A 24,211-nucleotide genomic window follows, 5' to 3' on the forward strand; every position below is an offset into this window, starting at 1 on the left:
ATCTGAATGAGATCCTTGCTGGGTAGAGTAATCTTGGTTATATGTTTTTCCCTTTTGTCACTATAAATGTGTCCTGCCATTGCCTTCTGGCTTGCAAAGTTTCTGCTGAAAGGTCAGCTGTTAACCTTATGGGGATTTACTTGTATGTTATTTGTTGTTTTTCCCTTGCTGCTTTTAATATTTTTCTTGGTATTTAATTTTTGATAGTTTGAATAATATGTGTCCTGGTGTGTTTCTCCTTGGATTTATCCTGTATGGGACTCTCTGTGCTTCCTGGACTTGATTGACTGTTTCCTTTCCCATGTTAAGGAAGTTTTCAACTATAATGTCTTCAAATATTTTCTCAGAAGCTTTCTTTTTCTCTTCTTCTTCTGGGATCCCTGTGATTCAAATGTTGGTGCGTTTAATGTTGTCCCAGAGGTCCCTGGGACTGTCCTCAATTCTTTTCATTCTTTTTTCTTTATTCTGCTCTGCAGTAGTTATTTGCACTATTTTATCTTCCAGGTCAGTTATGCGTTCTTCTGCCTCAGTTATTCTGCTATTGATTCCTTGTAGAGAATTTCTAATTCATTTATTGTGATGTTCATCATTTTTTATTTGCTCTTTAGTTCCTCTAGATCCTTGTTAAACTTTTTTTGTATTTTCTCCATTCTATTTCCAAGATTTTGGATCATCTTTACTGTCATTACTCTGGATTCCTTTTTAGGTAGACTGCCTATTTCCTCTTCATTTGCTTTGTCCGCTGGGTTTTTACCTTTCTCCCTCATCTGCATATTTTTCTGTCTTCCCATTTTGCTTAACTTACTGTGTTTGGGGTCTCCTTTTCGCAGGCTGCAGGTTCATAGTTCCTGTTGCTTTTGGTGTCTGCCCCCAGTGGGTAAGGTTGGTTCAGTGGCTTGTGGCAGGGCCTGGTGCCTGTGTTCTGGTGGGTGGGTCTGGATCTTGTCTTTCTGGTTGGCAGGGCTGCGTCTGGTGGTGTGTTTTGGGCTGTTTGTGGACTTAGTATGTTTTTAGGCAGCCTCTCTGCTAATGGGTGGGGTTGTGTTCTTGTCTTGCTAGTTGTTTGGCATGGGGTGTCCAACACTGGAGCTTGCTGGCTCTTGCGTGGAGCTGGGGCTTATCGTAGAAACAGATCTCTGGGAGGGCTCTCTCCGACTGATATTACATGGGGCCAGGAGGTCTCTAGTGGTCCAGTGTCCTGAACTCAGCTCTCCCACCCCAGAGGCTCAGGCCTGACACAAGGCCAGAGCAGCAATACCCTCTCAGCCACACAGCTCAGAAGAAAAGGGAGAACATAAATAAATAAATAAAATAATTTAAATTAAAAAATTTTAAAGTAGTAAAAAAAAAAAAAAGAGAGCAACCAAACCAATAAACAAATCACCAGTGATAACAGACACTAGAAACTATACTGAGATAAACGTAAACATCAGAAACAAGTCAGTTGCAGACAGCAAACCCCAAGTCTACATTTCTCCCAAACTCCACCGCCTCAATTTTGGGTTGATTTGTTTTCTATTCAGGTTTTTCCCAGATTCAGCATACCTCAAGTTGATTGTGGAGATTTAATCTGCTGCTCCTGAGGCTGCTGGGAGAGGTTTCCCTTTCTCTCCTTTGTTTGCACAGCTTCTGGGGTTCAGCTTTGGATTTGGCCCCGCCTCTGCGTGTAGGTCGCCCTCAGGCGTCTGTTCCCTCCCAGACAAGAGGGGGTTAAAGCAGTGACTGATTAGGGGGCTCTGTCTCACTCATGCTGGGGGGAGGGAGGGGTATGGTAGTTATAATTGGAATGCTGGGCGAGCCTGTGGCGGCAGAGGCTGGCGTGATGTTGCACCAGCCTGAGGCATGCTGTGTGTTCTCCTGGGGAAGTTGTCCCTGGATCACTGGACCCTGGCAGTGGTGGGCTGCACAGGCTCCCAGTGGCGGGGGTGTGAATAATGACCTGTGCTTGCACACAGGCTTCTTGGTGACTGCAACAGCTGTGTTAGCGTTTCATGCTTGTCTGTGGTGTCCACACTGATAGCCGTGGCTCTCGCCCGTCTCTGGAGCTCGTTTAGGTGGTGCTCTGCCTTCTTTGGGCAGACAGGGAAGGAATCTCCTCTCCCTGCACCCTGAAACAATGGTCTCTTGCCTCTTAAAGTTCCATACTTTTTCCTGGACTCCCTCCTGGCTAGCTGTGGCACACTAGCCCCTTCAGGCTGTGTTCACGCAGCCAACCATATTGCTTTCCCTGGGATCCGACCTCCGAAGCCCAAGCCTCAGCTCCCAGCCCCCGCTCGCCCCGGCGGGTGAGCAGAGAAGCCTCTCGGGCTGGTGAGTGCCAGTCGGCACTGATCCTCCGTGCGGGAATCTCTCCGCTTTGCCCTCCGCACTGCTGTTGCTGCGCTCTCCTCCGCGGCTCTGAAGCTTCCCCCCTGCCACCCCCGTCTCCACCAGTGAAGGGTCTTCCTAGTGTGTGGAAACCTTTCCTCCTTCACAGCTTCCTCCCAGAGGTGCAGATCCGTCCCTATTCTTTTGTCTCTGTTTTTTCTTTTTTCTTTTGACCTACGTAGGTAGGGGAGTTTCTTGCCTTTGGGGAAGTCTGAGGTCTTCTGCCACGTTCAGTAGATGTTCTGTAGGAGTTGTTCCACATGTAGATGTATTTCTGGTGTATTTGTGGGGAGGAAGGTGATCTCCACGTCTTATTCCTCCACCATCTTTTGGACTAGTCCCCATTATCTTAAGTGACAATGGGCAGTTACTTAGGTAATGGAATAATAGAAATAATAGCTGAAATTTGTGTGGTGCTTTATAGTTCATGTTATTTACAAAATGATTTTTTGAAATCCTTAAGATGGAACCTAATGAAAACCTTCAGTCTCACAGAAGTTTTAGGGCAAGGCCGCACAGCTGTCAGTTAAGACAATCCTACTTCTCACTGGAGATCTGTTAGTTCTTCTGTTACAATGCAGGTGAATCTCCCAATGTACAAGAATTATCATAAGAAGAAGAAGACAAAAAAAGTAGACTGGTGGTCAATACAGGAAAAAGGAATTCTTTGTGACATAGGAAACTAAAATTAATGAAGAGTTTAAGGCATTTTTTATCACAAACTCTTCTTTAGTTTTCAATGCTAAATTTGGGAAAGAACAAACATTTTGGATGGCTTCATGGGGACATACTGATTGGATTCAGTAACTTACCTAGTCCTAGTAAGAACATTTCTTTGTACATCACTGAAAAAAAGGAATTGACATTAATCAACATGGCTAAAAGGAAAGAAGCAGTCAATATGTTTATTCTTTTATTATTCATTAAATATTTATTGAGCACTTATTTTGTTCTGGAGAGAAACAGACAAGAATCTCTGCCATCCTGGAGCTTAAATTCTGGTGGGGGAGAAGGTTTTATATTATTACAGGCACTGTACTAGGTGCTTTATATATTCTCTCAAAAGTCCCATAGCAACCTATGTTATTACCATTATTTCCAATTTGAAGTTGAAGAAACTGAGTCCCAGTAAGTTGTTCAAGATACACAACCAGTAAGCAATAGGACTTGGTAACAGTAGTTAAACCTTGCTCTGTCTGACCCCTTCACCCCATAGTTCCACTACTATACCATCACCCATGGTCACACTCTTTATGAGAATACGTTACCAAATGTCAGCATTTAGTAATGTTAGAACCTGTAAGTTTGCTCATCATTCAGTTGCTTTTTTTTCAGAGAAGTCATTTTGTAGTATTAGGCTTGATTACCTCTTCAAAAGAAATTACATCTGTTATGTTTAGTCTGATCTGGTAGCACAAGTGGCTGCTTTCCCCTCAGTAACAACAGGAAGATTCTTAACGGGCATTATCTTCAGAGTGGTGATTCTGATAAGCAATTTCCTCTTGAATCCTGTAGTCGGTGTAATAGCAAGGGACAGCCAGTTATAATTAGGCAGTGTCTGCCAAGGCTGACATTGGTGGGGGGTGCTCTAGAGGTATATGGATTTTGGGCAGGAACAGTATTCAGGAGATGACATCAAGAGGAAAAACAGTAAAAATTAAAAGGGGGGAAGACAGTTTCACACGTTACTGATTAAGCCACAGGGAAGAGTTCTCCTGATTATCAGCAGTGGCCTGTCACCAGGCTCTGCCCCAGCAGGTTAGAGTTGTTATTTTCCAAGTTGTAAAGACACCTTGTTTCTTGTCTGATTAAGGTTTTGATTACATCTGGCTTAATAGAAGGAGGCATAATCGTATTTAATGTGTGTTTGGCCAAGCCTCAGACTGGTAGCTCGGGTATTATATCTAATCATTGCCTATATGAGTTTAGTATTGTTTTGAAGATTTTCTATGAGGGAATCATCACTATCATAATTTGTTTTCTATTTCATTCTTAGGGAAGTATGAGATTTTAGTGTAGTAGTGAAGAACCTCCGGCTCTGTAAACAGATAGCCTTGGTGCCGATCTCTTCCTAGCTACAAAACCTTGGACGGATGACTTAATCTCTCATTGACTCAGTTTCCTCATCAGTTAAATGGGGATATCGATAGAACCTACTTCATAGGAATTTTGTGAGTAAAGCACTTAGACGAGTACCTGGACCGTGGGAAACACTGTGCGTTAAGTGGACTGTTATTATGATTGTTGATGTTATTGTTATTATTACAGACTTATTATCATGGCATATTCAATTTGGTCACCATTACCCTCTTAGCATCAAATGGCAGATGAACAAGAGCATTTACTTTTAGATTCTTAGTACTTTGCCTGTGAGTGTTGAGAAATTTATATTAGCCATAAAAGAACTTGTGAATTAAATAAAACATTGCATGTGGTTATAGTCAGGCATTTAGGACAGAATATTTGATGTCTTAGTCCTGGCTGGTGTAACAAAAATACAATTGACTGTGTGGCTTAAACAAGAGAAATTTATTTCTCACAGTTCTGGAAGCTGGAAATCCAAGATCAGGGTATCAGCAGATCAGTGTCTGATGAGGCCATGTTTGATGATTTGCAGGGGGCCACCTTCTTGTTATATCTTCACAAGATACAGCGCCATTGTATAAGGGCACTAATCCCATTCATGAAGTTTCCACCTTTGTGACCTAATTACCTCCTAAATTTCCCACCTCCAAATACCATCACATTGGGGGTTATCAGGACTTCAACATACAAACTTTGGGGGGACACAAGCCGTTAGTCCATAGCACTTGGGGAGAAGCTTAGCAGAAACAACACAGGTAGCAGTGGGGCTCACCTCAAAGGTTGGGGCAGACCTTGGGGATATGCTTATCGTCTGATCTTTTAGGCACCTTCCTGTGGCTTCTCTCTTGCTTACAGTCCTGGGTCAGTGCAGCTGCCGTGGCTCCTGTTTGTATGGGTGCGATGATTTAGACATGGAAACTAGTTGGGATATAAATTGGTAGGTGCAGATGCAAAATGCTACTATGTGAGACCTATCCTGTAACCTCAACTATTTTTTATTGTGCAGTCAGTCAGAGCGACAAGAAAGTGTATTGCAGTGCAGCTGCTACTAATTTCTTTTTCCTTTGTTTTACTTTGACATGACTGCCCCATTCTTTTTATTTTCTTTTTTATAAGCAATCCTCAGTCAGACAACCATGTCATGTTAGGCTTAAAATTCATCTCTATCAGGCTGACTTTTAACAGCCAAGAAAAATAAAAAGGAAAAGCCATCACCACCAGTATATCGAACATGTTACAAAATGAAGGAAGGAGAGGGGTAAATTAAGCACACTGTTGGTAAAGCAGAGTTCAGGGGGTGGGGGTACAATATGCCACGTGTCCACATAGAACAACAGTGATAGAAAAAACACTGTATCATTTTTAACTGACTTGTTCTGTTGGTGATGGAGGCATTTCAGTGCACAGCCAGGAAAATAATAGGTTATTTTCACGATGGTAGAAGTTTAACAAATGCTCAGTCATTCACCTACATCATCACTGTCGTTGGCGAGAGCTTTACTGTATGATATTGATGCCTTGCTTCTTTCTTATTGCCGTATTCTTTTCAGATTCAATCTGTCTGCATTGGGCCACTAAACATGTCAATTTGCTACCTATAGAGTTAGATTGCAATGCTCAGGCTGAAATGAGAGAGAAACGGATTTAGTGAAACTCAGAGTTGTGGGTTTCATGGATTTTTGTAGCAGGATGCACAGACTGAAACCCACTGATAAGACACACACGATCACTTTTGAGTATCTCATAAAAGTACATGGTATTAAGCAATTCATGGATGTTTATAGGGAAAATAGACTCAGCTAGATACTGATAGACCCCCTACATTTTCAGGAACTCAGACTGTCAGCCTGGGGTGTACATGCTTATAATTAGGGCCATCATAATGGCCCTTGAATACTTCTAACACTGCTTGTTTAGGTGCTCTTAAGAGCTCAGCTAGTGAAGAAGAGGATAAATTTCAAATTATTTTCTGGCCCAATCCGACTGAAAGGAAGGATTTTTATTCTACAGTTGGGAGAGAGGTTTTTCTCTCTTTTGCAGTTTTTAGGGAAGGTAACCTAAGGACAAGTTGACAGTGAAGGAGGGAAGAGCCAAGAGAATCACAGACAACAGGGGCAGGAGCCTTGATTTTCCCATTCCTGATGCACTCCTGCCTTTGGACTTCTTGCCGTATGAGAAGATAGATTGTCTGTTATACTGTTGTGTTCGCTTGCTGCTGAAAGCATACTGTTAGCTAGATCGCCTTGGATGGTCTGTATTGTACACTCAAATATATAGTGTTACTGTAGGAAATAACTCTTGTCAGTTAGCTAGCATCTGACAGAGTGGAAATGATCTAGGGGGGAAGTGACTTACCTAAGGCTTAGCCAGGATTAGAGTCCTCATCTTCAGAACCCAACTCTTGTTCTCTTTCCCATTCATATCATAATCACTGTCATAATATAATAAAAAAATAATTCTGGACTAGAAAGGAATAAATGACTCTGGACTTAAGCCTCTGCTGTGTCGCTACATGATCTTGAGCAAGGCATCCCATCTCTGGGCCTGATTTTCTCTTCCATAGAACGGGGTAGGTTGTATCTGTTCATCTCCAAATTTTCGGGTATAACCCTTCTGATTCCATTCATTTTTTTCTCCATTTTGGACTTTTTTTCCGAAAATTATCTTGATCTTCACAAAAGAGCAAGAGTTTCTTACTGGGTTTTAGAGCTAGAGGACAACTAGAAGGCAGAGAATAACAATTATGGGAAACATTGTGCTGGGTCTTCGAGGCTCTGGAGCTGCCAAAACAGTTATTTGAGGACTTCAGAGGTCTCATAGTCCTCTGGTTTCTTGCTGCCACCCCTGAACACTCCCAGATGGAAATGGTCTTTCTTCACCTGAGACTGCAAAGATGGATCTGGTCTCTAACCATTTCCCTCCAACCCTGGAGCAGTCATTGAAATCATTAGTGTTTTCTAATGACTTTTGGGGGGATTGAGGGGTGGGAGGTAGTAATATTGGAGTTCAACAAACAGGAGATATCCAAGGTTAAAAATTCTAAGTTAAAAGTTGGAGTAATTTAGAGTCTTAAACATGAAGACCCCTATATTTTGACTGAGCATTCTAGGGACTTTAAAAGATGTTTGATCTGTCCCTGGTCTTCTTTTGTAATCAATATTTTTCTCTTACTTCTTAAGCTGCTCCTTTGGGACTTTCAGTCCTAATTAATTTTGTTGAATTCGAAGATGACCCCCTCTTACTTCTGCATTTTGCGTGTTGTTTCACGAGACATTGCTTGCTTGTTTGTTTTCTCTTCACTGTTAGGGGCATTCACAGAGAGAGAGAGAGCATGGGGAGGGGAAGAAAAAGGAGGGTGCTAGGGTGCCAGTGCCTTTAATTATTGAACTTGGGGAGGAAAGGGTATTTTCAGTGTAGACACATGAAACTAGGAAGTTTACTTCTCACGGTAACTCTTATTCTCTCTCTAGAAAGCATATTTCTTCATAGGAAAGTTACTATCCAATATGCGTACTACTCCTGTTCAGATGGGGAGAACCATTTATAGGTGATGCAGAATCATTAAAGCAATTAGCATTGCCTTGAGTCATATTTGTATAGTAGAAAGCATACCATATGCCAAACAAGAAATTTTTTTCTGCTTGAAAATATTATAGACAAGTTCTCAAAGACTGTTACTCTACTACCTGCAGAGAAATTTGTCCTAGCATGATAATTGTTAAATACTCTTTTTCTAGATGTATTCTATTCATTTAGTGATTCATTCAGCAAATATTTATTGAATACTTACTGTGTGCAGAGCACTGCAGAGTGCTGGGGACTTAGCCGTGTAAAAGTTGACACGGAACTCTTACCATCAAAGGGTTTTCAACATGGTGGGAAAAACAAATTGAACAGTTGCAAGGGCTTGTTATAGAGCTTGAAATACTTCTGTATGGCAGAGACTTACATGTGAACACAACCTGTTTACAAACATGGATTTAGAAAATTTTGAGAGAGGAGAGCACGGGTTGAGAAGGATCTGTGTGAGAAATTCTCCCTGTTCTCAGAAAAAGTACAGTCAGCCCTCCACATCCATGGATTCAACTAACCATGGATTGAAAATTTTTGAAAAAAATAATATTTCCAGAAAGTTCCAAAAAACAAAACTTGAATTTGCCATACTCGGCAAGTATTTGCATAGCATTTACACCTCATCAAGACCCTACTAAAATGTGAATGTTCTGCATGTGTGCTTCTCCCTCACCCTGTCAGTGAAGCTCTGCATGTTCTGCTCCCCACTCCACCCCATGGTTTTGTATTTTTTTTTTGCACGGTTTTGTGTAATTTTATTATTACACATCGTTCATATAGCCATCTTTCTGCTAGATTATGAGCTCCCTGTGCCAGAACAGTATCTTTGTAAATCCAGTGCCCAACACAGTGCTTGGCATAGAGTAGGTGCTCATATCTATCTAATGAGTGAATGAAATGTTGCCTTCTGAAGAACAAAACATAGTTACACACACACACACACAATCAGCAAATAGGCATTAAATCTCTGTTTTATGTAGGGTTGCCACTGGGCCCGTTGAAGGTACTGAATATATAGGGCCCCTCCCCGACCTTTGGGAAAAGGTTACAGTTTCATTGGAATCTAAATGCACACAAGCATACCTTGTTTTATTATGCTTTGCAGATACTGTGTTTTTTACAAATTGAAGGTTTGTGCCAACCCTGCATCTAACAAGTCTATTGGCACCATTTTTCCAACAACATTTGCTCACTCACTTCACGTCTCTGTGTCTTATTTCAGTAGTTCTTGCTGTATTTCAAACTTTTTCTTTATTATTGATTCATTTTGGTGCTCTCTGGTCAGTGATCTTTGATGCTACTAGAGCAAAAAAGACTGCAAGTAGCTGAAGGCTCAGATGGTGCTTAGTATTTTTTTTCTTTTGGCAATCAAGTGTTTTTTAATTAAGGTATGTACATTGTTTTTTAAGACATAATGCTATTGCACGCTTACTAGATTACAGTATAGTGTAAACATAAATTTTGTATGCCCTGGGAAACCAAAAACTCCATGAGACTCACTTTATAGTGACACTTGCTTTTTTGTGGTGGTCTGGAACTGAACCTCTAATATCTCTGAGGTCTGCCTGAGTTTGTGAAAAAGATGTCATAACTAATAACATATATATCAGAGGTGTGCTTTGTACAGAGACCAAAGGATAACCTCTGCCATAGGATTCTTGGAGGCCCAAGGATCCCCCCTTCATTAAGGAGAATCAGGCACTTCTTCACAGAATAAATGGAACTTCAGCTCAGCTTTGAAGGAGTGGGTAAGATTTATGCCAGAAGGCATCATAGGTGGTGGTTGTGTCTGATGGCTTCCATCTAGGTCTTCATTAATTATGTGCCAGACAGGGTTCAAGACCGATTGTGCAACCTCACCCAGCATGGGTTAAGGAATAGGTTTTACTAGGGAAATGGAAAACTTACACGGCTAAGTCAAGATGAGAAAAAAGGACGGCACAGTTCCCCCAGTTCTCCCATCATGCCACAGAGATGTCTACTGGGTTTGGGCTTTGCAAGCCTGCAGTGTGGATTTGAGTTCTCTTGTCATTCTGCCTTACCATAGGGCGAGAATGAGAAAGCAGCCTTGGCATTGGAGGAATACTTAGGTTGCTTGGTTCCAGACAGTTCAGTTTGATGTCCCAGCTGTCTACAGAAGTTGTCTAAGTCCATCTGCTGGACTAGATGCTTTCAAACCCATGGCAAGTTTCAGTTTCCTCTTCTGAGGGAGGAAGCCACCAGGGCTGTTGGATAACTGATCTGAAGTACAGTCCCTTCTGCTGGGAAAAAGGTGTTCACTTGCCCCAGCTAGTTTGTCTTCCAGGTGATGCTGCGTGAGTGCTGGGACCACCATCAGATAATCCTGCTTACTGCACCACAGTGGTTGATAGTTTGGGCCCCAAAAGTAAACACCTCAATTCAAATCCCTGCTTGCCCACTTACTGGCTATATGACCGTAGGTTCTTAACCTCTCTAAGCCTCAATATGCTGAAATGTGAAATTAGGATAATAATAATTCATTCTTCATAGTATTGTAATGAGACAAATAGAATAGACATTTAATACCTAGTAAGTGTTGGTGAATATTAGCTGAAAAGGAAGGATAACTATCCTCCAAGGAAGGAAATAGTGGGAATGTTTGTGTGGGAGCAGGCATGTTCTGGGGACAGTGGGCGGACCAGCTTTGTCCGGGAAAGGGCTCATTTTGGGGAGAATAGGACTGGATTTGTGGAGGGCCCTTAATGCAGATTAAAGAACCATCTTCCAGTCAGTTTGGAGCCACTGGAGATTTTCTTGTCAAACCATGATATGTCGAGGAATTTTTCAGAAAAATAATGTGGTGGTAGGCATTCCAGGTATTCTAAAAGGTAAAGAACCTGAAAGCAGGAAGACCTTATAGGTGAGAAGTAATTTATTTTCCAGGAAGCTGCAGATTTGAGTTGCGTGAACTTTGACTTCCATTTGGTTTACCATCAGCCTTCTTCCGGTTAGTTGTAATCTTAGTTGCAATATGCCTTCAAACCTGTGTCCATCTGCTGCTGTTCTTTGCGTGCAGAGTTTGAAGCTTAGCATTTTAAAAACAAAGGGTTTAAAAAGTCATCTAAGTTATTTTTAATAGGATATAGTAACAGATAAAAAAACACTATAAGACAATAAATATAAAAAGCATTTCTTTGGGCTTCCCTGGTGGCACAGTGGTTGAGAGTCCACCTGCCGATGCAGGGGATGTGGGTTTGTGCCCCGGTCCGGGAAGACCCCCACATGCCGTGGAGTGGCTGGGCCCGTGAGCCATGGCCGCTGAGCCTGTGTGTCCGGAGCCTGTGCTCCGCAACTGGAGAGGCCACAACAGTGAGAGGCCCGCGTACCGCAAAAAAAAAAAAATAAAAGGCATTTCTTTGAAGTGGATTTTGGTGATTTCTCACTAAATTAAATTGACAACCTGAGAAATGATGCTCCCCTTTTCAAGAAATAATTATTTGTAATGTAATAAGCCAGAGTTTTATAAAAGTTTGCAGTTTAGCATTCTGTTTTCCAGCCCTGCCCAGTGTACTGCTTGATAGAAAGTGAACAAGAAATGATGGATAAATGAATGAATAAAATGATGGGTTGCAATGGAGTTCAGAATTATTGGCCTTTACTGTATGGGACTGTGACTGATGGAGCATGATTGCCTAATGTGTCTTCCCCCATCACCACCAGTGGACCATGGGCCTCTTGACACAAGGACTGTGCCTCTCTTGTTCTCCCTGTATCTCCATTTCCTAACTCATATGCCTAGGATGGTCTTTCATTGTTTCTTGAATAAGTGAATCTGCCCCTGAAATAGGATTAATTATGGGATTTTGAGAGTACGTCACCAGTAAGGGATTATTTCTGGGCCTTGGGCCACTCACTTAAGATCTCTGAGTCTTAGTTTCCTTAGCTGTAAAAATGTGTATAACACCTATCTTGCTAATAAATGATAGGTTGAAATATAATACAAATACTTCAGAATTTTAATAATTAAGTCTGCTAAATATGCAACTAATGCAGGGACTTGACTCCTGAGTGTTGCCCGTGAGCCATTCCAACAATGAGATTTCAAGGCACAACCGTCAGTAAGGAAGTGACCACTTTCACAAGGAAACTGTGATGCACAAGCCAGCCCACCTTAGGGTCTGAATTTGGAGGTATTTTATTTTCTTATTCATGTAAAATGAAGAGAAATAGTTACTTGGGGATATTTCGAGTTGTAAAACTAGTAGTCTCTGACAATGTAGTAAATTTTGCACTCCTGCCTCAGTGGTTTTCTGTTAAAATATCAGAGAAAAAGAACTTTTAAGAGAATCAGAACAGTATTTTTCTTATCTTGCATCCTTATGACAGCCCAGCTGTGGTGTTTACCAAACAATATTTCTGTGGTAGAACGTAGACCGCTTGGAGATGTGAAAAAATGAACTTTCCAGCAAGGGGATGGGTAACTTGAGATTGACTTGACTGCCATGCAAAACATGCAGTGTTGGTCAGGGCTTAAATTTATCTGATAATTTTAAGAAGGAATAATTTGGGGCTAAAATAGAACTTAGCATTACATAGGACCCTTCAATTTTCCTAAGTAAACATGCAGCTGAGTGGTGGTTGATGTTAGGATTGGTGTTTTGTTCTGTTCCTTTTGCCTCTGGTAGACGTGCCCTTGCATTTACCATCTACATCCAATTAAGGGAGAATGGAGAACTTGAAATTCAGAGACCTCATTCTTCTTGTCACTAAATTAATGGACTGGCCTTGGTTTGGGGTAGACATGGGAAAATGTGGAGCTTCATTTCCATTTTTTCATTAAGATTAAGAAAAACAACCATATTTTGCACATTTATCAGCAGTGGCATCACCTTGCAGTTTACTATTTTCCATACTCTGAGGAGCTTATTATAGAGAAAAATACTTTGAAACATCATCAGGCATACTTTCTGAGTGTTACCTATTTGGGGCTCATATAATATCCTTAGGGAAAGAGCTAGGAATCAAAACTGATAATTGGAACCATTAATAAAATAGAGAATCTCTTTTAATACAGAGGGAGTGTGGTGTAGCACAAACATTGATACGTTTGAAAGTCAAGAAGTCTCATTCCTATTCCTAATTTTGTTACTATGTCAGAGACCAAATTTTTATCACATTGGGTATAGGCCGTTGTAAGATTCAGAAACAGAAAGAAGCAGACATAATATGATGCTGAATGTAAGATGGAAGAAATTTTTGAACCTTTGTAGTCAGCCAGGTCTTTTTTTTTGACTTCCTACTGAGTCGAGTGTCTCTTTTACTTGTAACCAATGGGAAGGTATACATGGTAAGATGTTTGTTGGGAGACAGTTTTCCATGGGTTTCTTTTGTTTCTTCACATCTCGTGGACAGAATAGCATGGCACCCTTTTTTGGGGGATTATCTTCTCAAGGACAGTTGTACGGTGAACAGCCTTGGAAGAAGAAGTAGTGTCTCTCCTCTGGAGCAAAAGGCAAGGTTGTTTACTGTCCAGTATCAAAAATAATGGCTCCCTCCAGGGCGCAAAGATTGGGCAGGTTTGCTTGCAGCCCATTATAAAGAACCTCAGGATTCCCCTCTTGTCCTGTAACCCGCTATGTGTCATGTACTTTGTTGACCCTCATCACATGGCTTCATGGCAGTTGGGCCTCAAGGAACCTGAACAAAGACGTGATGATGCTCTGGCTCCTATTATTGCTGAAAGTAATGAAATGTACTTTGTCTCTGACCCACGGAGCTTTTTTCTTGTGCCAGCATCCTTGAAACTGTGACATGCTAACTTCTTAGCTTGTGAGTAGGGTAAAAACTCAGATCCTTCTCGTTCTTGACAGAGTAGAGTTTGAACATATTGATTTGGAAGTAAGATACATAGATGAAGTTATGCATCTGGTGAAATTGGCAACTTCATGTGAGCTCTGGCCCAAAAGAAGAGGGCAGAACTCAAGATAGAAAATGTAACTTCAAGATTTCTTGCTAAACAGGCTTTACCTATTATCCCATTTGAGACTTGCGTTAAAATCATTGTTGCATTGCCATGAAATGTTAGACATCTACGGATAATGCACTTTGATTTTGAGAGGTTAAGACCAAAAAACTAGAGAAAAACAGTTTCTTTGGCCGCACATGATCAGCTGCTTTACCTGAGTTCATTAACTTCCTGTTGCTTCTACCTTTATCTAGGTTTCAGGGGGGAGATCAGAGGCTCTTTCAGTGAAGGAAAATAGTTAATTTCTTTCTCCTTTAGGAAAAAATCAAGATTCTGCAGAATGAGGAATGTTAAAAAAGAAATAAATGTATCCTTTTCACAAGGAAAAGGAAGCTGGCTATCGTTAGATTCTGCTTTGAGCAATTACATGTCTCTATCAGTAGCCAATTTGGAAACATTATTGAAACTTTAGGTCTTTGGTATAATATAACTGATGCAGTAAGCAGAAGTGATAACTGTTAGGTACATCACCTTGAATTCTAAGCATTTTAAAGGTCACTGGGAAAGGGAAAATAATCCATTAATTTTTACTAGAGTGTTCATTTAAGTTTCTCCTGTGAAAATCAATGTAAAATTTCCCTCCCTGCCATTCAATATGCAGAGTGGTGTATAATATCATTACTCCCAACTACCCTAAATTGTTGAATTTTTAAACAAGCAGGCTTTTGAGTTATGCCCTGACCACATAAATTCAGCTTCTCTGATTGGATTATTGCCATATGGAAGCAGTAGCAGGAAAAATAAATTTATGTCAGTCTGAATTCTACTTCTGCATTTATTATTTAAGCTGTTCTTAACCTTTTCCTAGGTCAGTGATCATCTCATAGATTTGCTTTTATGTGTATGCCTCAGAGAATAAAGATTCCTTTCCTTATGAGTATTATTTATGAGTGAAATGTTACTTCTCTGTTTACATTAGTGATCTTAAATTATTTACCTGCTTTGGAATTCATTCGTTGCCGATTAGCAAGATGAAAGCTGTCAGATGAGCGAATATATTTGTGCTACTTATCTGTTGCCCATCAAAGTAGCTGAATTGGGGTATCTGGCAAAAATAAAAAGTCTGTTTTAGGAAAGGTGGGGGGGATAAATCAGGAGTTTGAGATTAACATATACACACGACTATATATTAAATAGATAATCAACAAGGACCTACTGTATACCACAGGAAACTCTACTTAATATTCTGTAATAACCTCTTTGGGAAAAGAATCTGAAAGAGAATGGATATACGTATGTATATAACTGAATCACTTTGCTGTACACCTGAAACTAGCACAACATCGTAAATGAACCATACTCTAATATAAAATAAAGATTTAAGTTTTAAAAAAAGTCTGTCTTATAGGACAGAAAAGAAGGGAGAAGAGGCCAGGTGGTCCGTAACAAAGTCAGCCCTGCTGCAGCTGGTACCAACTGGCCCTGTAGCAGCTTTTACTAAACCTTGAGCAGTTGCATTCACCTTTCCATTCCTTATGTGTTGCCTTCATTAAATCCTAGGAGGAGTTGTTTAGGGTGGAGAAACAGAACACAGTTTAAAACAAGAGAAATAGTATCTCCCTCTGAGCAGCCGTATGACTTGATGGCTAATAATATAATAATAATATCTTGAACTACTAAAGAAGTTTACTTTCTTTCCATAATGACTTATTCAAAATTAACAAAACCCTGACTTATAAAAACAAAAAAATCTTACATGTAATCACTAGTCGTGCCAATCTAACTTATGTGAGAATTGAAAACCCCATTATCATGATTAATAATGAACCTCAGGCTGGCAGATTTAGCAATGCTAAATTTTGCCCTTGGGCTGGGAAATTTACTCTGAGGCCTTGGGCTACTAAGTCAGATCTGGTTTTCCCAAGCTGGTATTTCCAGTCTTACAGCCTTTCTTGTTGAACAGCTTGGGGCAGAGAGGACTCAATTGGACCTGTTGAGAAAATTTCACTTTAACAGTGATTCCAAAGTCAGCTGAAAAGAGATCTCAGCAAAACTAAGGTTTGCTGGAAGTAAAAGACAAAATTTAAAAAAATTTTTTTAAATGAAATATAATTGATTTACAATGTGTTAGTTTCTGGTATACAGCAAAGTGATTCAGTTATATGAGTTTGTATATATATATTTTTTTTTTTTTTTCATATTCTTTTCCATTATGGTTAATTACAGGATATTGAATATAGTTCTCTTTGCTATACAGTAGGACTTGTTGTTTATGTATATAGTAGTTTGTATCTGCTAATCCTAAACTCCTAATTTATCCCTCCCCCACCCCCTTTCCCCTTAGGTAATCATAAGTTTGTTTTCTATGTCTGTGAGTTTGTTTCTATTTTGTAAGTTCACTTGTATTATATTTCAGATCCCACATATAAGTGGTATCATATTAAAGACAAAATTTTAAACCCACATCTGGAAGATAGGTCAGTGAGGCAGATTTCAAAGCAGAACCTCTTACATCTGAATTCTTATGGAGCCTCTTCTGAAGGGTGTTCCCATTTATTCATTCACTCATTCATTCATTCAATAAATATTTATTGAGTTCCTACTGTGTACCTGGCATTGTTCTAGTCTCTGGGGATACGTCAGAGATCAAAACAGAAAAAATTCCTGCTTTTTGGAGCTCATACTCCAGTGGGGAAACACAGATATTAATAATAATTATTAATAGGTCTCATTTTATTGGTGAATCATAAAATATAGGTATAATAGGCCAGCCGTGACACGTGTCATAAGGACAGATAAAGTGGACTGATGGGCAAGTTAGGAAAGGGACCTCTGTGAAGTGCTGTCAGAGCAGAGGCCGAGGGAAGCGAGGGTATGATTCCCGCAGATGTTTGGAGACAGGTGTTTAGACAGAGGGAACACTGGGTGCAGAGTGCCTGAGACGAGTGCATGCGTGGCATTTGGATAGCACTGTGAAGACCCATATTAGAGCACAGTGAGGCAGAGAGTGAGAGGAGATGGGGACGGAGAAGTGGTGGGGCACTGGGGGTAGGAGATGATCTTAGTAGGCCTCAGCCAAGACTTTGACATTGAATAAAAAAAGAGGGGCTTCCCTGGTGGCGCAGTGGTTGAGAGTCCGCCTGCCGATGCAGGGGACATGGGTTTCTGCCCCGGTCCGGGAGGATCCCACATGCCGAGGAGCGGTGGGGCCCGTGAGCCATGGCCGCTGAGCCTGTGCGTCCGGAGCCTGTGCTCCACAACGGGACAGGCCCGCGTACCGCAAAAAAAAAAAAAAAAAAAAAAAAAAAAAGAAGTTACTGGAGGGTTTAGAGAAGTAGAGGGAAATTACCTTAGATTTTAAGGCAATGCTGAGCAACAGAATTTTATGTGATGATGGGAATGTTCAAAAATCTGCAGTGTTGGGCTTTCCTGGTAGTGCAGTGGTTAAGAATCCGCCTGCCAATGCAGGGTACACAGATTCGAGTCCTGGTCCGGGAAGATACCACATGCCATGGAGCAACTAAGCCCGCGAGCCACAACTATTGAGCCTGCGTGCCACAACTACTGAAGCCCACACGCCTAGAGCCTGTGTTCCACAACAAGAGAAGCCACTGCAATGAGAAGCCCGCGCACCGCAACAAAGAGTAGCCCCCGCTTGCCACAACTAGAGAAAGCCTGCATGCAGCAATGAAGACCCAACGCAGTCAAAAATAAATAAATTAATTAATTTTTAAAAAATCTGCAGTGTTCAGTAAGGTAGCCACTAACCACTTGTGTCTATTGAGCACTTGAACTGGGGCTCATGTACCTAAGGAACGGAATTTTTTGTTTAATAACATTTTAATTTGAGTAGCAACATGTGCTTACTGGCTAGCATATTGGAAAGCAGGATTTTAAATTTTCACTGGTTGCTTTGTGGAGAATGGAATATGGGGAGGCAGAAGGACAGAAGCAGGGAGAAGACCTTAGAAGCTATTGTAATAATCCAGACTTGGAATTAGCAAATACTTTAGGTTTTGCATGTCGTTCAGCCTCTGTTGCAACTACTCAAGTGCATCATTGGAGCATGAAAGCAGCATAGACAATATATAAATGAGGGCTCGCCTGGTGGTGCAGTGGTTGAGAATCCACCTGCCAATGCAGGGGACACGGTTTCGAGCCCAGGTCCGGGAAGTTCCCACATGCTACAGAGCAGCTGAGCATGTGCGCCACAACTGCTGAGCCCGCGTGCCACAATTACTGAAGCCCACGTGCCTGGAGCCCATGCTATGCAACAAGAGAAGCCATCATGGTGAGAAGCCCATGCAACACAATGAGAGTAGCCCCCTCTCGATGCAACTGGGGAGAGCCCATGTGCAGCAATGAAGACCCAATGAAGCTAAAAATAAATAAGTTTATTTAAAATATTATTTTAAAAAATATATAAACTAGAGGGCTTCCCTGGTGGCGCAGTGGTTGAGAGTCCGCCTGCCGATGCAGGGGAAACGGGTTTGTGCCCCAGTCCGGGAAGATCCCACATGCCGCGGAGCGGCAGGGCCCGTGAGCCATGGCCGCTGAGCCTGCATGTCCGGAGCCTGTGCTCCGCAACGGGAGAGGCCACAACAGTGAGGGGCCTGTGTACCGCAAAAAAAGAACAAGAAAACTGGAGTAGTAATTCTCGTATCAGACAAAATGGACTTTAAAACAAAGACTATTACAAGAGACAAAGAAGGACCCTACATAATGATCAAGGGATCAATCCAGGAAGAAGCCATAACAATTGTAAATATTTATGCACCCAACATAGGAGCACCTTAATACATAATGCAAATGCTAACAGCCATAAAAGGGGAAATCGGCAGTAACACAATCATAGTAGGGGACTTTAACACCACACTTTCACTTTCACCAATGGACAGAACATCCAAAATGAAAGTAAATAAGGAAACACAACCTTTAAATGACACATTAAACAAGATGGACTTAATTGATATTTATAGGACATTTCATCCAAAAACAACAGAATACACTTCTCAAGTGCTCATGGAACATTCTCCAGGATAGATCATATCTTGGGTCACAAATCAAGCCTTGGTAAATTTAAGAAAATGGAAATTGTATCAAGTATCTTTTCCGACCACAATGCTATGAGACTAGATATCAATTAGAGGAAAAAATCTGTGAAAAATACAAACACATGGAGACTAAGCAATACACTACTAAGTAATCAAGAGATCAGTGAAGATATCAAAGAGGAAATTAAAAACTACCTAGAAACAAATGACAATGAAAACACGAGGACCCAAACCTATGGGATGCAGCAAAAGCAGTTCTAAGAGGGAAGCTTATAGCAATACAGTCCTACCTCAAGAAACAAGAAACATCGCAAATAAACAACCTAACCTTACACCTTAAAGCAATTACAGAAAGAAAAACAAAAAAACCCCAAAGTTAGCAGAAGGAAAGAAATCATAAAGATCAAATCAGAAATAAATGAAAAGGAAATGAAGAATACAAAGCAAAGATCAGTAAAACTAAAAGCTGGTTCTTTGAGAAGATAAACAAAATTGATAAACCATTAGCCAGACTCACAAAGAAAAAAAGGCAGAAGACTCAAATCAGTAGTATTAGAAATGGAAAAGGAGAAATAATAACTGACACTGCAGAAATACAAAGGATCATGAGACATGACTACAAACATGTATATGCCAATAAAATGGACAACCTGGAAGAAACGGCCACATTCTTAGGAAAGCACAACCTTCTGACACTGAACCAGGAAGAAATAGAAAATAAAAATAGACCAATCAGAAGCACTGAAATTGAGACTGTGATTAAAAATCTTCCAACAAACTAAAGCCCAGGGCCAGATGGCTTCATAGACGAAATCTATCAAACATTTAGAAAGGAGCTAAAACTTATCCTTCTCAAACTCTTCCAAAATATAGCAGAGGGAGGAATACTCCCAAGCTCATTCTGCAAGGCCACCATCACACTGATACCAAAACCAGACAAAGATATCACAAAGAAAGAAAACTACAGGCCAATATCACTGATGAACACAGATGCAAAAATCCTCAACAAAATACTAGCAAACAGAATCCAACAGCACATTAAAAGGATCATACACCATGATCGAGTGGGTTTTATCCCAGGAATGCAAGGGTTCTTCAATATATGCAAATCAATCAGTGTCATAAACCATATTAACAAACTGAAGGAGAAAAACCATATGATCATCTAAAGAGATGCAGGAAAAGCTTTTGACAAAATTCAACACCCACTTATGATAAAAATTCTCCAAAAGTAGGCATAGAGGGAACTTACCTCAACATAATAAAGGCCATATGTGACAAACCCACAGTCAACATCATTCTCAATGGTGAAAAACTGAAACCATTTCCTCTAACATCAGGAACAAGACAAGGTTGTCCACTCTCACCGCTGTTATTCAACATGGTTTTGGAAGTTTTAGCTATAGCAGTCAGAGAAGAAAAAAAAGTAAAAGAATCCAAATTGGAAAAGAAGAAGTAAAGCTGTCACTGTTTGCAGATGACATGATACTATACATAGAGAATCCTAAAGACACTATCAGAAAAATACTAGAGCTAATCAATGAATTTGGTAAAGTAGCAGGATCCAAAATTAATGCACAGAAATCTCTTGCATTCCTTCACACTAATGATGAAAAATCTGAAAGAGAAATTAAGGAAACATTCCCATTTACCATTGCAACAAAAGAATGAAATATCTAGGAATAAACCTACCTAAGGAGACAAAAGACCTATATGCAGCAAAGTATAAGACGCTGCTGAAAGAAATTAAAGATGATACAGATAGATGGAGAGATATACCATGTTCTTGGATTGGCAAAATCAACATTGTGAAAATGACTCTACTACCCAAAGCAATCTACACATTCAATGCAATCCCTATCAAACTACCACTGGCATTTTTCACAGAACTAGAACAAAAAATTTCACAATTTGTATGGAAACACAAAAGACCCCTAATAGCCAAAGCAATCTTGGGAAAGAAAAAAGTAGCAGGAGGAATCAGGCTCCCGGGCTTCAGACTATACTACAAAGCTACAGTAATCAAGACAGTATGGTACTGGCCCAGAAACACAAATACAGATCAATGGAACAGGATAGAAAACCCAGAGATAAACCCATGCACATATGGTCATCTTATGATGACCATAAGGGAGGCAAGAATATACAATGGAGAAAAGACAGCCTCTTCAATAAGTGGTGCTGGGAAAACTGGACAGCTACACATAAAAGAATGAAATTAGAACACTCCCTAACACGGTACACAAAAATAAACTCAAAATGGATTAAAGACCTAAATGTAAGGCCAGAAACTATAAAACTCTTAAGAGCAAAGCATAGCAGAACACTCTATGATATAAATCACAGCAAGATTCTTTTTGACCCACCTCCTAGAGAAATGGAAATAAAAACAAAAATAAACAAATGGGACCTAATGAAACTTCAAAGCTTTTGCACAGCAAAGGAAACCATAAACAAGACGAATAGACAACCCTCAGAATCGGAGAAAATATTTGCAAATGAAGCACCTGACAAAGGATTAATCTCCAAAATTTACAAGCAGCTCATGCAGCTCAATATCAAGAAAACAAACAACCCAATCCAAAAATGGGCAGAAGACCTAAATAGACATTTCTCCAAGGAAGATATACAGATTGCCAACAAACACATGAAAGAATGCTCAACACCATTAATCATCAGAGAAATGCAAATCAAAACTACAATGAGGTATCACCTCACACCAGTCAGAATGGCCATCATCAAAAAATCTACAAACAATAAATGCTGGAGGGGGTGTGGAGAAAAGGGAACCATCTTGCACTGTTGGTGGGAAAGTAAATTGATACAGCCATTATGGAGAACAGTATGGAGGTTCCTTAAAAAACTAAAAATAGAACTACCATATGACCTAGCAATGCCACTACTGGGCATATACCCTTAAAAAAAGCATAATTCAAAAAGAGTCTTGTGGAGATATGGAGATATATGTATATGTATAGCTGATTCACTTTGTTATAAAGCAGAAACCAACACACCATTGTAAAGCAATTATACTCCAATAAAGATGTTAAAAAAATCATAACAAAGTATTGGGATAGGGTCGGGGGGAGGGATAGTTAGGAAGTTTTGGATTGACATGTACACACCGCTATATTTAAGTTGGATAACCAACAAGGACCTACTGTATAGCATCCCGGAACTCTGCTCAGTATTCTGTAACAACCTAATTGGGAAAAGAATTTGAAAATGAATAGATACATGTATATGTATAACTGAATCACTTTTTTGTACACCTGAAACTAACACAATATTGTTAATCGACTATACTCCAATATAAAAGTTAAAAAAAATAAAGTATTGGGATAAACTCAAAAAAATAATAAGCTTGCTTTATCTACCTCTTAGCGTATTTGTAAGGGACCAAGGAGTTAATTATATCAAAGTATTCTGCAAATCAGAGCTCACATTTTGCATGTTAATTTGTATGTTGTTATTCCATGTACCTGAGTGTTTTCCTCTTATTGGCTTTCCTTGCCAAGTCTAAGTATCCTACATTGAGGTTTTGTCATTACGTTTGACAAATGTGAATGTCATTTTTTAATTATTATTGTCTCTAAGCTTTAAATTTTTTTTTTAATTTATTTTTTTTTTTTGGCTGTGCCATGCAGTTTTGTGGGGCCTTAGTTCCCTGACCAGGGATTAGACCCGTGCCCCCTGCAGTGGAAGCATGGAGCCCTAACCCTGGACTGCCGGGGAACTCCCCCTAAGCTTTAATTTTTGTAAGTCTATGGTGACTTCCTTTTCAGTGTTTGGAAACCACCATATATCTGTAGATATATTGTAGTGATCTATTGGGACTCTTCTAATTCTCCAAGATACTGTGCAAATGACAGAGACAAGTAACCTGTTATTTGATAAGAGGGGGCGGGTATTGTTGCTTTATTTGCCCTCTATTGTAAACATGTCACGTAAATAGAATTTAAAATGCAAATTTTAACTCATTTTAGGTGAAGTCCCGAGAAATAATTGCCTAAGAGAATTATTTTTCTCCTCTTCACCAAATAGTTTTTGCTATTTTTCAAGACGTGGCTTGTGACAGAGCAATATGATATTTAAATAAAATTTGTAGAGTCAAAAAAGTGCCGAAGTTAACAACTTTTTAAAAGGGCTATTTTACCAACTCCATAATTGACAATCTGTCACTTCTCAGACTTTATTTCATTTCTGCTCAACTCAATATATGGATTTTTATACAAACCATTTGCCAAGCACTAGACAATAGCGCCCATGACAGATCAAATTTGTACAGGTAGGTTGTTTGTTATCCCCAGGAGAGCTTCATTGTATCATGGGGACAGCTTCCGTTAGCAGCCCAGGGTGAGAGTTGGTGACACTTAAAAACTCAAATTATTGATGGGAACATCCCTAGTACTAGAAAGGATGTAAAATTAAACCTTTTAAGCCTGTGCAGTCATTATCACATTAAGGAAGGAGATGGTGATGGGTCATAAATTGGTTTTCCGTTTTATTTAAACAGGACCTGGCAGAATGTAAGTGGAATCTTTGAAGTTCACTTATCTCATGATAATTCTTTTTTTTTTTCAACATAGGTATCAGGTTGAAACTTTAGATAATCTCTTATTGTTTTTGTTAGACTCCATTTATTGGAAAAATTGTATTTAGAGTTCTGTCTTCTAGTTTCTTTTAGTTTCTGTATGCCTTCTAGAAATCCAGAGATTCCTTGACATTCTAATTTTTCTGTATTGATTTCATGCAACTTTTTGAAATTTTAAGGGATTTAACGAATTGTGGTTCTCAATTCATTGTCAGTATTTCTTGAAGGTAAAAGTGTAGGTTAGTGTTAGCCAACTGCTTTAAAGCCACTCATCACGCCAAACTTTGATCAGACCTTTAACTTTCCTGAGACTTAATGTAGATGTCAGTTGAAACTTTGGTTCATTCAGTCTTTTTCCTTTTTTTTGCAGAGCAGTTGGTGTCTGACTTCTAATTCGAGCCCGGTTGACGATTCACAAGTTTATCTGAGTCCTCTCCATGTAATCCAGTCATCTTCCTGGCTTTTCTCATAAGAAATCTGATTACTTACATTCAAAGATTGTTTACCTGCCTCAGTTAAATGGGATCTTAAGTGCTTTACCTTTTGGGATGTTGTGGTCCTTCTCTACTTCTTGAAACCCCAAGTTCTCCCCTGTTAATCTTCCTGTTGAGA

At 40.0% G+C, this 24,211-nt stretch overlaps 1 protein-coding gene across 3 annotated transcripts in view; it reads left to right on the forward strand.

Moving 5' to 3' along the window:
* EXOC4 (exocyst complex component 4) overlaps window positions 1–24,211 on the forward strand; it is an 827,540-nt gene that overhangs the window by 471,325 nt on the left and 332,004 nt on the right. The window contains exon 11 of one of the 3 annotated variants that reach the window (XR_003795333.1): window positions 23,970–24,038. The exons of the other annotated variants lie outside the window; for them this stretch is intronic. The gene's annotated coding sequence lies outside the window, so the exon portion shown is untranslated. The remainder of the gene's footprint in view (window positions 1–23,969; window positions 24,039–24,211) is intronic. 3 annotated transcript variants of the gene reach the window in all.

The sequence above is a fragment of the Monodon monoceros genome, unplaced genomic scaffold, assembly GCF_005190385.1.
Source record: "Monodon monoceros isolate NGI ecotype Baffin Bay Population unplaced genomic scaffold, NGI_Narwhal_1 Super_Scaffold_2, whole genome shotgun sequence".
NCBI lineage: Eukaryota > Metazoa > Chordata > Mammalia > Artiodactyla > Monodontidae > Monodon > Monodon monoceros.